The 16,779-nt window shown below is 37.6% G+C and overlaps 1 pseudogene; it reads right to left on the bottom strand.

Moving 5' to 3' along the window:
- Positions 1–800: 800 nt before the first annotated feature.
- On the bottom strand, positions 801–878 carry LOC129492470 (uncharacterized; annotated as a pseudogene).
- Positions 879–16,779: the final 15,901 nt, after the last annotated feature.

Raw genomic sequence — 16,779 nt, forward strand, 5'->3', positions numbered from 1 at the left:
CCAGCACTTTTCAAACTTCCCAAAGATGCCTGAAGCCATCAATATCATTTCAATATATTCATATTTACGTAGGTTAGCCAGAATTTAATTCCATTATTTATAATTTAAAAATCTCAACTGACATACCCACAAAAAATACTGTGCAAATAGATGGACAAAATAATCAGTATAGTGGTCCAATTGTATGGACAAAATAATATTTTAAAATGCAAGGAACCAAAAAGTTTGTCTCCCAGTTGCCTATTTTGAAAAAGAAAAAACATATGTACATAAGTAACTTAAGAATGTAGCCTAGCAAAACTTAAAAGAATCCAAGAATACAACATAGGATAATACAAATAGTCAAATTTACTAAGGATGACACTGAAAATAAACCCTATGTAAATGGTCACTAATCTAACCTAAAAATAACAGGATCCAAACTGAAAGATAAATCAGAAGACGTTTTGAAATATAGCCTTAAGATGATGGAATATTCTATTACAGAAATTATATAATTAAGAACTTGAACTATGTTAGTGGTATAATGAAAATAAGTCCTTTGTGCTTTGTCAACATGGAAAAAGAAAGGCAAGTAAAAACTCAAAAAAAAGAAGGACATACTAGAAAATCATGTTCAAATTGCAAAAGTAAATACATGTGGCATGGTTTCCACAGTTGACAGTAGGTAGAGACTTTATTTAAACTTGACATCTGTAATGTTCTCTTATGAGAGATACAGGACAAGTCATTGACCCACAGGTTAATCCATTTATAGAACCTCTGTAAATAATATTCCAAGTAAACACCCTACTGAGTCTACTATTTAATGGTTTCTAGTTTTTAGCAGCCATCTATTAATAACAAACTATAGAAATGATCCCTGAAAGTATAGTCTTAGGAGCCACCTATTAATAAAGCACATAGATGTTATATTTACAAAACAAGATGTATAAATTTAAATAATGTGAATGAAAGTAATGGTATAGCTAGAAAAAGAAAAGATAGGAAATGTTGCAAATAAATCAAAGGAAATTTTGACATGTTAATTATGTTTTGGACAATCAGTTAGATGCTGACTACAGTTGAAAGACCAAGAAATAGAATACAACCAATAAAACAATTAACAATATTTTAACTAAAAATTATTGACAGAGAGTCTGTGAATAGTGTGGCTGAACTTAGCATAAGTTCACTGTGTTTCTTTTGTGATGGTTGTATTTTAAGAAACTATAAAGTGATGATGGTAATCACAAAAGAACTAAAAGAGAAAACTTGAAATTGGTTGTCTCTGGGAAATGGGAAATGTGTTCTACTCGTCTATTTGAACTGTCACCACGTTCATAAACTGAGCATAGTACCTCAGAATGATCTGGCTAGTATAGGTCGGGATTATCACTTTGCTTAATCTGGTTCTTTAATTTTTCTCTTCAGAACTGAGTCCCAAGATTGCAGTAGCTTTGATAGTAGACCCATCAAATGTGGGAACTCATTAAGTATGGACTTAAACCAACAGGTCTTCTCGCATGTGCTTCTGTTAAGCTACATCTAAAAGCAAAACCATTTATTCTTATTACATTTCATGTTATTTTCAAACCATCATTTTAATCTGTCCAAATTTCTGCTAAATCATAATAACTTTGTCCTATACTTACATTCTGTTGGCTAATAAATATCTAATAAACAAGGAATCATAGTTATCTTTTGTCCTTGACCTGAAAGAATTTCTGGTTGTGGAATTTTCTCCTTGATCTAGCTGATGGCTATGGTTCTCATTATTTCATGAAATGTGAGATGTCTGCCTCTTCTTTGAATGGTTCAAATTCACCCTAGCATATTGGTATATTAAGTGAATAAGCTATACACACCAGGCTATTATACCCTATGTAGGTGAAATAGGCTGAGCTTCTCATTTTTCTCATTCTTTACATTTTCTTCTTACTCTTGTAAATATGCCAATATTGGCATTGGTTCTTTTTTTCCTCCTTAAAATTATCCTTCATTCTTGGCTTACTTTTTAAAATATATCTTCTCTCTTGTCTAAAAATGCTTTCTCCTCCCCAAATCCATAGTAGAAAGGCAAAGTTTAAGCCTGCCCACTTTCTCTTTTAACAGAAAAGAACAGGTTTGCATAATTGACTATTAGTATCTCAGAAAAGAAAACAGAGAAAATGCTTTGTAGGTCCCTGGAGCAGTTAGTCTTTTAGAGGCCTTGGAACACCTACAGACTGCCAGAAGCTGAACCTCCTTACTTGGGGGATCTTGGCTCCATGGAGACTTCTGGGAAGCTACTAGGTATTATTCCTGTTTACCATCGTCAAACCTAGACTTCTTAGGCAAACATAAAAGCCAGAGACTTACACAAATTTTCGTGATGAGATTCTAAAATATTTTGATCATCTATTCCCACCATTTTTGCTAAACCTTTTCTTTTTTTACTATATTTTAAGTTCTGGGTTTTATGTGTAGAATGTGCAGTTTTGTTACGTAGGTATACACGTGCCATAGTGGTTTGCTGCACCTGTCAACCCATCACCTATATTAGGTATTTCTCCTAATGTTATCCTTCCCCCAGCACCCACCCCCTGACAGGCCGCAGTGTGTGATGTTCCCCACCCTGTGTCCATGTGTTCTCATTGTTAACTCCCACTTACAAGTGAGAACATGCAGTGTTTGGTTTTCTGATCTTGTGACAGTTTGCTGAGAATGTTGTCAACCTTTTCATATACTATGAGGTTATTTTTTTAAATATTCCAGTCTTCTTATCCTATTTAATATCCTCAAATTCTTTCATTTTCTTTTATAAACGTTATTTTTCCAGCTGTTTCAATATTTATTTTGCCATACATGGTTCCAACTCCTCAATCATTGGGAGGGGAATGGGGAACAATTTGTGATTGTCTATCTCTACCTTAGAAAAGTGGTTCCTAAAGTGTGGTTCCCAAATCAGCAGCATCAGCATCACCAGGGAACATGTTAGAAATGTAAATTTTTATCAGGCCCCAGCCCAGATGAAAGCAGATTAATCAGAAATTGTGTGAATGCTGCACATTCATGTGGTTTAACAGACCTTACAGGTGATTCTGATGCACACTAAAATTTGAGAATTATTGCCTTAGAATAATCATACAAAGGTAAATCCAACCAAACTTTAGAGATTATGCATAATTATACATAATAAGCATTTTATCTGAAGATTTAATTACAGAAAATTATAATTAGCATGATATAATCTTCAGATAACTTCTATTTTCTCTTTGAATTTGGGGGAAAATCCTAAAAGAAAAGAAAGGATAAAGAAGGGAACAATTTTGAGTTTTTCAACCATTAAGTTGAAGATTGTTGTTGGGCAAAAAGCATAAGAAAAAGCACACAAAAATCTTTCTATTTTGCTATTGATGAAGTAGTTAAAGCAAGTAGTATTCAGGCGCAAGAGCAAAAACATTTCAAGAAAATTTCCTTGGAAATTCACTTGGCACTTCACTTCAGCAGAAGTGTTTACTGAGTAGATATAAAATTGTAACTCAGAGAGATGTTTTCCTAATGTTTTATAAAAAAGACTTTAAAATAAATAAATGGATTTTGGTGTAGGTGACTTTCTTTGTTTTGTACTAGTTCAGGGGTCAGCAAACATTTTCTGTGAAGAGAAATATCTGGGGCTTTACAGTTCATAAAGTCTCTGTCCCCACTACTCATTCTGCTGCTGTAGCCTGAATGCAGCAGTGATAGACAATTTTTAAATAAATGGATGTGACCATTTACCAATAAAACTTTATTTATATAAACAGGAAGTGGAGCTGGTTTAGCTCAAGGACTATGTAGTTTGCTTAATCTTGACTAAACTATAGACATATGATTTAACATAAGCACATGTGCAGTTCAGCTGAACAGGTAAAAAGGAGCCACTGCAGGTAAAGGCATTCACGAAAATTATTACCTTTGAAAACATTTCCCAAGGCCATTATTAAACTTAACCCAAGTCCTCACCAGCCCCAGACTGTTTTGCCAAAGCACAAAGCTACTTTGTGTTTGTTTTGTTAACTTTACACTTGCATTTCTCTATTCAGACACTGTCACCTGCTGTATCTGAGTTTCTGCTCCTAAAGTCGTATCACTGGTAGAGCAGTCTGTGTCTGATCTCCCTGCCTCAGAGAATTTGCATGAATTTACTGTGCTACATGCCACCATGATATTCTCAGCAATTTAAGTCACACAACTACCTTGTGAAAAATAATTTACTTATTAACTATACACGATTAGATTAATTATGTAAGTAGTCTCCTGGCAGTTGGTGAGTATGCATAGACTAGGATACTTTTTCTCCTGTCCTTGATCTTTCCTGTATTCCTCAACCTCTATTCTCATGAACTTCAGACCACTGAGAAAATAAAACATTTTTTTACCTTGTTCCCTAGTTAAACCCCAAACCACATTCAGTGACTCTTTCTGATTGTGCCCCAGAAACTTCTAAAACAAAACTCCCATTTAAAAGATAGGCTTTTAAATTGTTATTTCTTTAAAATTTCTCTATATTTTCCAAGGACACCATTTCTGTACAATTACTAATGTTTTTCAATTCATCCTTTTTCCACCAACTCCCAATTCTAAGCATTCCCCCTCCAGCTGGGATCTTGACTGCTGTATTCATCTCTATTCATGTCTAGTTCTCCTGGTTTCCTCAAATGTTCATAAATATTAACATATTCTAAACCCAAATATAGCCAATTACTCCAATCCACCTAGACTGTGATTTTTCTCCTAATCCACTCATGATTGGAATGGGAAATGGTCTTGGCGTTTTTTCGTGGTAACTTTTATTTATTTTTTTACTTTAATAAACCCTAAGAGTGCTGAGAGAATAAACATGGAAACAAGGGTGTCTCTTGAAAACAGTTTCACTTTTCTTTCCTTGGCAGCTCATCTCCAACAGGTGAATCAAATCCACAAAAATTGATTGGAACTGCATCCCTGCTGCACATGGTTCCTGCTTCACAAGGTTGCTGAGAAGCCTACATCAGAAACAAGGAGCAAAAACACAAGCACCCCTAAGTTCTGGAAGGCCAGCCTACAAGACCGCCTGCCTTGTTTAGAGACATGCACCAGCCACACCTCTTCATTGTTCTCACTTTTATGGGTAAAGGCCCCCAAAAGGCCCTGATGTCCTCGGACTTCATAATATCCATCTCTGTTTTCAAGTTTATTAAACATATTTTTTCTGCAAGCACACCTCCTAAACATAATTATTACATTAAATTCTCTTTATGTGCTTATTACTAGGATAAACATTTTTGTTTTCTATTATTTTCATTGTATATGTACCCACTGCATATGTAGTGGAATATTACAGAGACATTTTGGGAAGGAAGGTCACCCCACCAGATTATTTTGAAGAAAAAGACCCCCCAAAAAATGCTGTTTTGAAGAATAATGACAAAAATGCAAACATTATATGTTTGAAAAGCTATATTTAAAATAATGGCAATAGCCAATATCTTTTGAGTATATTAACATTTACTATAACTCATACAATGTGCTAATAATTTTATATGTTATGTTATGCTTTCTATTGCCTTCTTTAAAAAGTTCCGTATATTATCTCCAGCTTGCATTTGTAACAGTGGTTTCAGACTCCTTGGGAATAATTTAATCTGGACATATATAACAAACGAGTGGGGTGCCCTTTCTTTTTTTTTTTTCTTTTTTTTTTATTATACTTTAGGTTTTAGGGTACATGTGCACAATGTGCAGGTTTGTTACATATGTATCCATGTGCCACGTTGATTTCCTGCACCCATTAACTCGTCATTTAGCATTAGGTATATCTCCTAATGCTGTCCCTCCCCGCTCCCCCAGCCCCACAACAGTCCCCGGAGTGTGATGTTCCCCTTCCTGTGTCCATGAGTTCTCATTGTTCAATTCCCACCTGTGAGTGAGAACATGCAGTGTTTGGTTTTTTGTCCTTGCGATAGTTTACTGAGAATGATGTTTTCCAGTTTCATCCATGTCCCTACAAAGGATATGAACTCATCCTTTTTTATGGCTGCATAGTATTCCATGGTGCATATGTGCCACATTTTCTTAATCCAGTCTATGGTTGTTGGACATTTGGGTTGGTTCCAACTCTTTGCTATTGTGAATAGTGCCGCAATAACATGAACAGACACTTCTTAAAAGAAGACATTTATGCAGCCCTTTCTTTCCAGAATGCATGAGGGTTGGGAACTACTTGTGAGAACTGACATTTATGCAGCCCTTTCTTTCCAGAATGCATGAGGGTTGGGAACTACTTGTGAGAACTGATCCTGAGATAAGAGGCCAGGCTCAAAGACTTCTACTCAGCAGGAAAGGCTTTCTTGGTTAGGGGAAGACAGGAGTAATCCTGTGGTTCCCAGCTGGGCCTCCACTAGACTCATTTCTAAGTCATACAAGGATTAGGGTATGAAAACTACCAAAAAAGTACTTTCACTAGAATCTTGCAAACTGTTAAGACACAAATAGCCTTGCTATGGCACCCACTAAAGGTATATAATCCTCGGGGTAAGGCAGAGGTATTATCTTCCCTTCAGAATAAAACATAAAGAAGCTTTGCCATTTCAAGGAATCCAGTTTGCAACTGAGCAAGAGAAAACTGTACCTGGAGAGCATAACTATTCCCCATGGTGCAGGAGTAGTGCCCAGGAGAGCTACCATGGAGAATTCCTGAGAGGTGGGAAGGGGAGAGGAGTTTCATAAGCTCGTCTCAGAGGATTCTAGGGATAATCACTAGAACTGAAATTCTGTATAAGCAGTGAGTAGCAACAGCCTGCAACACCTGAATTATTCACCATTTAGATCCAAAGACTGATGGTCAGAAGGCAATTGTGAAAGTGTGCACACATATGTGCACGTGTGCCTGTGTGTGTGTGTATGTGTGTGCTTTAAAGTAACCTTATAGAAAGGCAGTGACTAAGAATCTACACAGAGATTCTGGTACGTTGTGTCGTTGTTCTCATTGGTTTCAAAGAACATCTTTATTTCTGCCTTCATTTCGTTATTTACCCAGTAGTCATTCAGGAGCAGGTTGTGCAGTTTCTGTGTACTTCTGCAGTTTCGAGTGAGTTTCTTAATCCTGAGTTCTAATTTGATTGCACTGTGGTCTGAGAGACTTTGTTATGATTTCTGTTCTTTTGCATTTGCAGAGGAGTGTTTTACTTCCAATTATGTGGTCAACTTTAGAATAAGTGCAACGTGGTGCTGAAAAGAATGTATATTCTGTTGATTTGGGGTGGAGAGTTCTGTATATGTCTATTAGGTCAGCTTCCAAGGCCTGGCATAGAGGATTCAGCCCTGCAAGGAAGGGGACAAAGTTTACTGCTAGTTTGTGCAAAATCTGGACTTCTCTTTTCTTCTAATATCACAAAAAGGGCGCAAACTTTGAAGTCAAATGGACTTTGGTTTTAGTTAGGTCCTCCACTTACTCGTCTGTAATGGTAGGTGAGATACTTAACCTCTCTGATTTTCATCTGTAAGAAGAAAACTTGAGCACATATCATGCGAGGTTTTTGTGAGGACCATAAATAACACATTAAAAGGCTAAGCACAGTGCCCAGCACACTGAAGGCACTCAGCACATGAGAATGTGTTGATTCCCAAAGCAACAGAAACTTTGTCTCACTCAGCAAGATGATATTATTGGACTAATAATATTTACACCCTGCTTTGACAGAGTGAAACTTAGAGTAAATAAATTTGTGGAAATAAGCCGCCACTTCTTATAATCTTGGAGGAGGAGAAATAATGTGAACCAGGGCCTGTGTTCTCCTGAAAACAGGAGCAGAGGTGTGCAAAGAGGCCAGGAAGGGTGGCTGGACACTGGAAGGGAACTGCCCCACTGTCAGGGGGACACATTCTGCTAGTTCTGGGAAATTAGAATTTTACTATCTGGCTTTTCCTAGAATAGTCATTTTTGGTAGATTCCAACAAAGGCCCCTAGCATCACTTTCATCACCAACGGAAACCATTCCAACGGAGAATGCATGGCCAAGGGACTGTCTTGGGTCTTGGCTCAGTCATGGGAGAGGGGAGAGTGGAGAGATGGATGATTGATGGCACTAAGAAAGATATTTCTATGTCTATAGAAAAAAAAAAAAAAAAAAAAAACATGTGCCTGCCTCTTTTTCAAGACCCTGATAGATGACTCAGTTCACCTAGATGGGTAGGATAGAAAGAATCAAAGGAACTGCCAGTCATTTGTAAGATCTCAATCACATTATGCTATCAGTAGCCAAGGCAAGACCAGCTACCCTGAGGTTGTGCATGCCACGTGTGCAACTGCCAAGGCCAAGCCCTTCATGCTCCATTCACCTCAGTCCCAGTCAGAAATTGAAGGCTCCCAAATCATGCGCCATCACACTGATGTTTTCCACATCCCTAACCTGACCCATCGACTGCTCTCCCTGCCCTATTTAACTCTTCCTCTGACTCCTTCATAATCTGTGGCTTTTAGAAAACTTCCCTATATCCACAGCCTCTTCTCTGAACTTCTCTTTCTGGCTTTATACAAAACATGAGAGGCTCTCCTGAGAACAAAGCTTCCCCTACAACCTGTCAGGAGGAGGCTATTTTTGCTTGAAAACCACTTACTTTAGCATCTGGTTCCTTTTTACTGCTTCCAACGTATCTCTCCGTTATCTTCTAAAAGCTGTAGCTTTTTTGAAGTACATGCCATTAAATCTGACAAATTCCATATCCCTATTTATTTTATCCCACACAGAGAAAACCTAGTCATTCTCCTCATTTTTGATGACTTCAGACCCAGTTAATTGCCTCACTTTCCATGATTATCATGTCATTCATTATTCTCTGTAATTTCAACAACTACATTAATGATCCACATGCGTGTTGGAGATTAGAACTTTCAGAACAGGCAAAGTCACAGATGTGCTTACCGAGTTCTCAATGCAGACAAACCGTTGCTCATGTCTCAGTGGGCAACATTTGGTGGCAGCAGCCACCATCATCTTTGTGAACACAATCTACTCTGTTTGTTTGTTTGAGACAGGAGTCTCACCCTGTTGCCCAAGCTGGAGTGCAGTGGCGTGATCTTGGCTCACTGCAACCGCCACCTCCCGGGTTCGAGTAATTCTCCTGCCTCAGCCTCCCAAGTAGCTGGGATTACAGGCATGCACCACCATGCCTGGCTAATTTTACAACCAACTCTCGAGCAGATGGTTGTGGGGCTTTCTTACTGTAAAAGACTATGAACCTAAAAGAATATTTCCTCTTACTCCTGGCAATGACTGTTGGACCAAACATGAATTCGACCAAGCTTTCCTGAGTACCTGACATGATCTCTGATTTAGGATGAACACCGCATTAAACTGAGTTTAATTATATCCTCTCAACCCTTATTCAAATAGCTCAATGGCTCATTCAGTACACCTGGAAATGTCTTTTCACCTCAGGCATTGCTCTACCCTGACCCATCTTTTTTCTACTCATTAAGGTACTATGAAAGCTTATTTGGATAGCTGCAAAATCAGACTTGTAGTAAACAGCTTCTAAAAGAAATATCTGCACAGGTCATTAAAGCTTTTATTGATTTTCTAGCATGTGTAGGAGTAGGGCTACAGCAACCATCAGGAAACAGTCCTTATTCTCAGAGGGCTCACACCCTAGTGGGGGAGATAGACAGTACACTGGATGTATTAAGAGGAGTGCCAAGTGCTGTGGGGGCTGCAAGGACACATAAGAAATTAAAAATAAGAAGCTTAATTCTCTCTATCAAAAATAGAAAAAGGCCTTACCCTTCCCTCCTTTTTCTTAGTGTATTTACTTTAGAAAACTTAAAATTATTAGTATTGTCTCCTCTCTTTGAAATGTACACAAATCCAATTGAAAACCAGATATATTTTTTTGTCAGCTTTATGCACCAGAAATGTCTTTCTCAAGGACCTGAGAGACATCTTTTTGAAATACAAACAAGAAAAATAGCACCTCTATCTCCAAGTTTCTGTGGGAAGGTTTGCTTCAAGTTGCAAGACTACCTTCTCCCATAAAAATATAAGAAGTTTTTGTTTGGTTTTTGTTTGGGGTTAGTTTCCCCCCACTCCCCGATAAAGCCACTTAGCTAACACAGTTAGTCACCTTAATCACTGAATAAAGTTAAGATTAATTACATGTGACAAATGGTACTGTCAAGTTCTCTCACTTGAGGATGAGTTATTGTTTCAATTAAAAACGTGTGTAATGGGTTATGTCCGTTTAGCTGCATAACAGGGTAAGATTTCCTTTTGTCTTTGGAATCTCTTAGTGGATGGCCTATGATGCACATCACATATTGGTTTAATGCTTATTCAGTTTTCTAAAAAACTAGTTTATTTCTCCACTACTTTTGTGGAGAGGTTTCCTGAGGTCAGAGAAGATTTTGTTTACTTACATTTCTCCAACAGTGCACAAAGAATGGCATCTAATCCCATCCCATGGAGGTCAAGCAGGCTGCCCAAAGGAAATGATATCTAAGCTAAGATCTGACAATAACTCTGAATGAGCCAGACGAAGTGGGGTGAGGGTGAGAAGGGAGACTTTGGAAAGTCATTGAATGTTGTTTTATTTTCTTGAATGGAGGTGGTTTGAAAAGAGAGGAGGGGGCAGGGAGAAGAAAGAAAGCCTAGCTGCAAAATCAGATTTACATTGTCTTTAAAATAGTTATGATTTCTTTATAATGAATGGATTGGAGATGGGCAAGATGCAAAGTGAAGGAAGCAGCAGTTCAAAAGCTGTTTCCACCATTCGGGTGAGAGATGATGATGGCCTAAACTACAAGAGTAGTGGTGGAAGTCAGAAGATATGGAGAGATGTTTTAATAAGAAAGACTCTACACAATTACATGTTGAGGACAACAAAGTATTAGAACCAATTACTACATTTATAATAGAAATGGAGTTGGGGGAGGAATTTAGTTTCTATAACAATCAATGAAACAGTCAACCTAATCAAGTGGTTCTCAAAGTGTGAACCCTGAACCAGCAGTACCGGCATCACTGGTAATTTGTTAGAAGTGCAGATTCTCAGGCCTCATCTCAGACTTACTGGATCTGAATGAAACTCGGGGTGGGGGAGTCTGTGCATTTTAGTAAGTTTTCCAGGAGATTTTGATGCACCCTGAAGTTTGAGAACCATAGATCTAATTTTTATACTGGGCATTAGCAACTGAATACAACATTTCTTTAAAGAAAAAAAAGTAATACGCCAAAAACTCTCTAAAATAAGAATGGCTTTTCTGGATCCATTATTCTGGACATTTAATTTAAGCTCAATATCTTAGGCTAATATAGCAAACTAAACTTTTCCTCAATACTCTGCTTTGACACAGAATTATAGTAAAATCTCAAAGATTACTCAAAATTGGCTTTTGTTTTTTGATGATTGAATTTTTGAAACATGAGGGGATTTCCCAGGCTCCCTGCCCACAAGAAAAGGTGTATGTTCCCACAGGCAAATAATTAATATATCTATTTAGCTCTCTTCTTGGTGATGAAAATGCGAAATTTGCTCTATGGATCTGACTTGAAACTGGAAAAGGAACCCTGGATTAGATCTCTGTCATTCTTGACTCAAAATCATAGGCAAAGCCCCAAACTAAATGTTCAGGTGTGAGGGAGAGGTCCCTACGGGATTGCAGGAGGGCAGTCAGAGCCTGCTTTGCACCCTGACCTCTGGGCATTGTCTGGTATCAGAGGAATTGGCCTAGAAAGTAGTGTGAAAGCACCCAAAGTTAGGTTGCTGTCTATCTCATCAGAGAGAGCTAGGTTAATTCTCAGCTGACTTTTTTCCTTGGCCTCTAATATTTTTAAGTTTGGATGTAAACTCTTAGCAACTCTCAGCATCTGGAATGAACTAAAACCATCAAGCGCAAATGTGAACACTATCTTACAGGCATCCCTGTCATGGAAGTTACTACCTCTTAACTTCTCATGTAAATCATAATGATTTTTTTACATGATAATTGCTTTTCACATACCACTCTTTGCAAAATCTGCTTCTGAAAAATAGAGATAATCAGTGTTAAACTATCGTTGCAATAATTTATCTTAAGGTAAGATTGCAAAAACATATTCTCATATAGTATAATGTAACTGTTTTCCTAAACCCAAAGCTTTATTTAGTTACTGAGTTTGCAAATATTGGAAGTCAAGTTTGGCTAAAAGGGAAACTGCCATGTATTTTGTGGAGAAAAAGTGGGACAGCAAGATTGGCACTCAGTTTTCTGTGTTATAAACTCATTTGTGGCCTTAAATGAAATACTTTAAAAACACAAGGCAAATTATTTATCAAGCCAGAAAGAGAACCTTAGAGCTATTTTATCAAGGTAAGTTTGATTGGTCAGTGTGCATGTGTATGTATTGATTATTTCAATAAAATGGGCTTTTTACATAAATGGCACAGATACAGAGATATAGATGTAGGTATAGAAGTACAGATACATATTAAGAAGTCATGATTTAATAAAAGCATATACCAACTGTGAACTTAGTAAAATGCTCCATGAATACAAATTGAAGTGAATTAAATGGATTCTCGAGAGAAAGACAAATTCAGAGTTCTTGAACCATGAATATAAGATTCCAGTGGGAAGGTACCAATAACCTTATAGGCTTAGCTCTTTAGCAAGAGCACTGGTTATCAGCTTAATTAGTCAGACCTAGTCCACCTTATCCTAATGAGCAGTGCCTGTTATAGGGAAAATTGTTATGGTTTTTGCAAACAGTTGGCCTGAATTTCACACTTAGCCCTGTCCTTACTGCCTGTGTGACATCAGGCAAGTCACTTGAACCTCTTGAAACTCAATACTCTACCATCTACAAAATGTACTTAGTGACTCAGGCTGTTGTAATCAAATAGGATACTGGTTGTAAAGCTGCTTTGTAAACTCTAAATGTCCATTCTCAATCCCAGCGCTTTGGGAAGCCTAGGCAGGCGGATCACAAGGTCAGGAGATCGAGACCATCCTGGCTAATGGAGTGAGACCCCGTCTCTACTAAAAATACAAAAACATTATCCGGGAGTGGTGGCAGGCACCTGTAGACCCAGCTACTCTGGAGGCTGAGGTGGGAGAATGGCACGAACCTAGGAGGCAGAGCTTGCAGTGAGCCGAGATTGCACCACTGCACTCCAGCCTGGGTGACAGAGCGAGACTCCATCTCAAAAAAAAAAAAAAAAAAGTCATTCTCCTGTAAGGTGTTATTATCATAATGACTCTTGTGGAGGCCTAACACTGATACCATCAGACAGTGCTTACCTACAGGAGACTAAATCTCACTTATCCTTCTTTCTGGGAAAGAAAGATGCTAGGCATACCTGCTTGAGCCCACTCAGGACAAGAGATGTTTTTGCCCTTCATTCTTCCATTTCTCCTCTCCACTCTAATAGGCTGTGCTGTCATGCTATCTGCTACTATGCCAAGCAAACAGCTACATTCACTGTAAAGAAGACATTGCAGAAGCTTCATGAAACACAGAATCCATAAGTCAGTGACTCACCCAAAGAGTTGCTACAGTATGGTGATAGGGCCTGTGGTTTAGATGGAAATCGTATTCCTTGTCTAGTGTTTTCAGTTAGCAAAAACATGCACAATCATTTACCAAAGTATGGCACTACTAATAGCACTAGAATATTGCCTATGTTTATAATCATTTGTGAGAAAGGGGGTTTTTGCTTTTGTTTTGTTTTTTTAAAGAAAATTGCCCCACAGCTATAGCATTCCAAAGGGTTTTCTAATTTGTAGCACTTTCTCAATCCATTTTTATATACTATATCCACTCTCAAGATCACTGGAACTGCCAACTTGGGATATCTTTTTGAATATTCATAAGGAAACCTGTATCATATGAAACACATTAAAAGGTAAACAATAAAAGTCAGAGGTCATGAGGTTTTCCACAAAAGCCAGTTATGACTATTAAATTTTAACTGACCTTAAAGCATTTGGAAACCTGGAAAGCTAGAAGAGAGGTTTTATTGCCTACATTTTAAGATAAGAAAATCAAATCAATACACGATTTTTTGTTTGTTTTTGTTTGTTTGTTTTTGAGACAGGGTCTCACAATGTTGCCCAGGCTGGAATGCAGTGGTGCAATCACCCCTCACTTCAATCCCTACCTCCTGGGCTTAAGAGGTTCTCCCGTCTCAGCCTCCCAAGTAGCTGGGACAACAGGCATGGGCCACCACACCCAGTTAACTTTTAAATTTCTTGTAGAGACAGGATGTCACTATGTTGCTCAGGTTGCTCTTGAACTCCTGGCCTCAAACGGTCCTCCTGCCTCAACCTCCCAAAGTGCTGGGATTACAGGCATAAGCCACTGTACCTGGCCAATTATGTGATCTTTCTAAAGTCACACAGTAATGAGTGGCAGATTTAGAACTTGAGCCCGAAACATCCTGATTAACAATGAGTAGTTTCTGGCTCAGAGACTCTATTTACTTTCACTAAAAATAATTTCAGGTGTTTGGTGAGAATATATTTTTCCTAATAATCTTTAAGACTAAATTTTACATTAGTAAGTATGACAATTTTTTCAAAAAAAAGTGCTAGCTGCCTGTCCCAAATAAACTTTTAAGTGAACCATCCATGCATAATCTAAACATTCTTCTGTGTCACAAGAAAGAGAAATTTGAACTCTAGAATATTTTCAAAGGAACAGAATTATAGAATGGATCTTTGAAGTTATCTTCCAACCACCTTAATTTACAGTTGTAACACAAAAGCCTGGGTAAATCAAATGACTTGACCTCCACTCCACAGCTATGCACTCAAAACTAGGACTGGAACTCACATTCCCCAACTCACAGTCCGATGTGCTTTCCACTAGGAAGTTGTGCCTGTCAACATTTTAGTACCAAATGCAAGTTTGGACGTTTATAATAAGTGAGTTCAGATAGCAGCGTTTACCTTTATTAACCAGTATCAAATATAATTTTGGAAATATAACTAAGATTATTCTACAAAGAACTTTGAGGAAAACTGAGATTCTCTTGTTCTGTTTAGCTCCAAATAACTCTCCCTAAAGGGACTTTGGAAATATTTCGATTTCCAGACAATTTCCACAGCAATAGTGTCTTAGTGTATATTGAAATCAGTTTGCCTAGTTAATATACACTTCTGAATGCACACCAGAGATGTTAATACCCCAACTCTCTATTCTTTAAATGTTTTACCATGGGTCTGGCAGTAGATATTAAGTTAATTAAAACAGAAGAGCTGACCAAGTATATGAATCTAAAGCTCTTGCCTATTTCTAAGTCCCTTAAAACAAAACCTGCATACACTTGACTTCATCATATTTAAAAAAAAAAATCCTGTGTTAGTTGTGAACATTTAAATGCCAGGACATTTCTAGCTTCTCTCAAAATGCAGGAGACCCAACTACCTGAAGTCTGAGTTCCCATATGGCAATCTGTCTGGTGCTGAACAGTCACTGCCACCTCTGGACTCAACAAAGCATCTCCTCCTGTCCACAGTTCCCACTCCGTAACTGGCTGGCCCTTGTGGTCATTCAAGTTTGCAACCCTTCCCAAGGAATTCATAAATAAGTATTCTATCACTAAGAGTTTACAAAAAAACTGTATTATGCTTGTAGGAATTCTGGCTTGTAAGTGAATTGTTTGCATACAAACTGGTCTTCTGTAGAACTGCTGAGTGGCAAGGATGAAAGGTCAGGTGTGTCAGCATTTTCTGAGTTAATATGTCTTCCCCTTGGAATGGCACTGGCTGTTCACAGGATTGAGTGACCTTGCTGGATAGGATAGCCTGTTTAGAGCAGGGGTAGTTTATAAGCTGGCTCTATAAAACATAAAAAGGAGAAGTTATTTTTGAAGATATCATTCTGAGCTTATTTTTTATTGTTCTTAACAGAAAAACAGAGAAAAAGTTAGTACCTTATATTGCTTTATCCCTGGCAAACTGAGAGAACAAAGAGATCATTTATAGTGACTCACTCTAACAAAGAAAGCTTCTCTGTTTGACCTTACTCAAGTGTCACAAGATTTTCAAACATCTCTTAAAGAACATAAGAGGAGACAGACTGTATTATTGTTCCCGTGTTTAGCCCAACAAAGTAAAAATGGAGAGTTTTATTGTTTTTCTATTGTTGTTCTTATTTTAAGATCACAGTTTGGGAAGTATTTCATCCCCGAACCACATCACTATTTGTTAATCTACTAAATACATTGTATATTACTACTACACTTCCATATGTACTTATACACATATACACACAAATAATTGTGTATGGCTGTGAATAAGCTAGTCTCTACATTTAGAAACTCACACTTGGCGAGTGAAACACTTAAACAATACCAAGAGTGAAACAGTTAAACAATACCAATTATAATACATTATAAATAGAAGTTGTAAGAAAAGTACACATATAATGGTTTAGAAGAAAAAAGAGGGATTGGCAATTCAGACTGGATGGAGGTCACCATGAAGACCTTGAACAATTTGAATCTTAAAGGACAAATAGAAGTTAGCTTGAAACAGCTGAAGAAGAAGAAGAGCATTTAGAACTATTCATCTTTATATAGAGAGTCTTAGAGGTATAAAAACATGACATTTGGGAAATGGCATACAAGGTATTTAGAGGCTATTGAGAAAAATTACATTTAAAATGGTGAGATTTGAACCAAATCGATGTCCGGATAGACTTAAGCACTTCTGAAAGGTAGAACTGATCATTTTAATAAACAACAATTAGTTTAGAAACAAAGTAGAGTGAAGAAAAATAATCTAGAATAATATAGGAGACTGGGTTGATGGTAGCA

This window comes from Symphalangus syndactylus, chromosome 10 (genome assembly GCF_028878055.3).
Source record: "Symphalangus syndactylus isolate Jambi chromosome 10, NHGRI_mSymSyn1-v2.1_pri, whole genome shotgun sequence".
NCBI lineage: Eukaryota > Metazoa > Chordata > Mammalia > Primates > Hylobatidae > Symphalangus > Symphalangus syndactylus.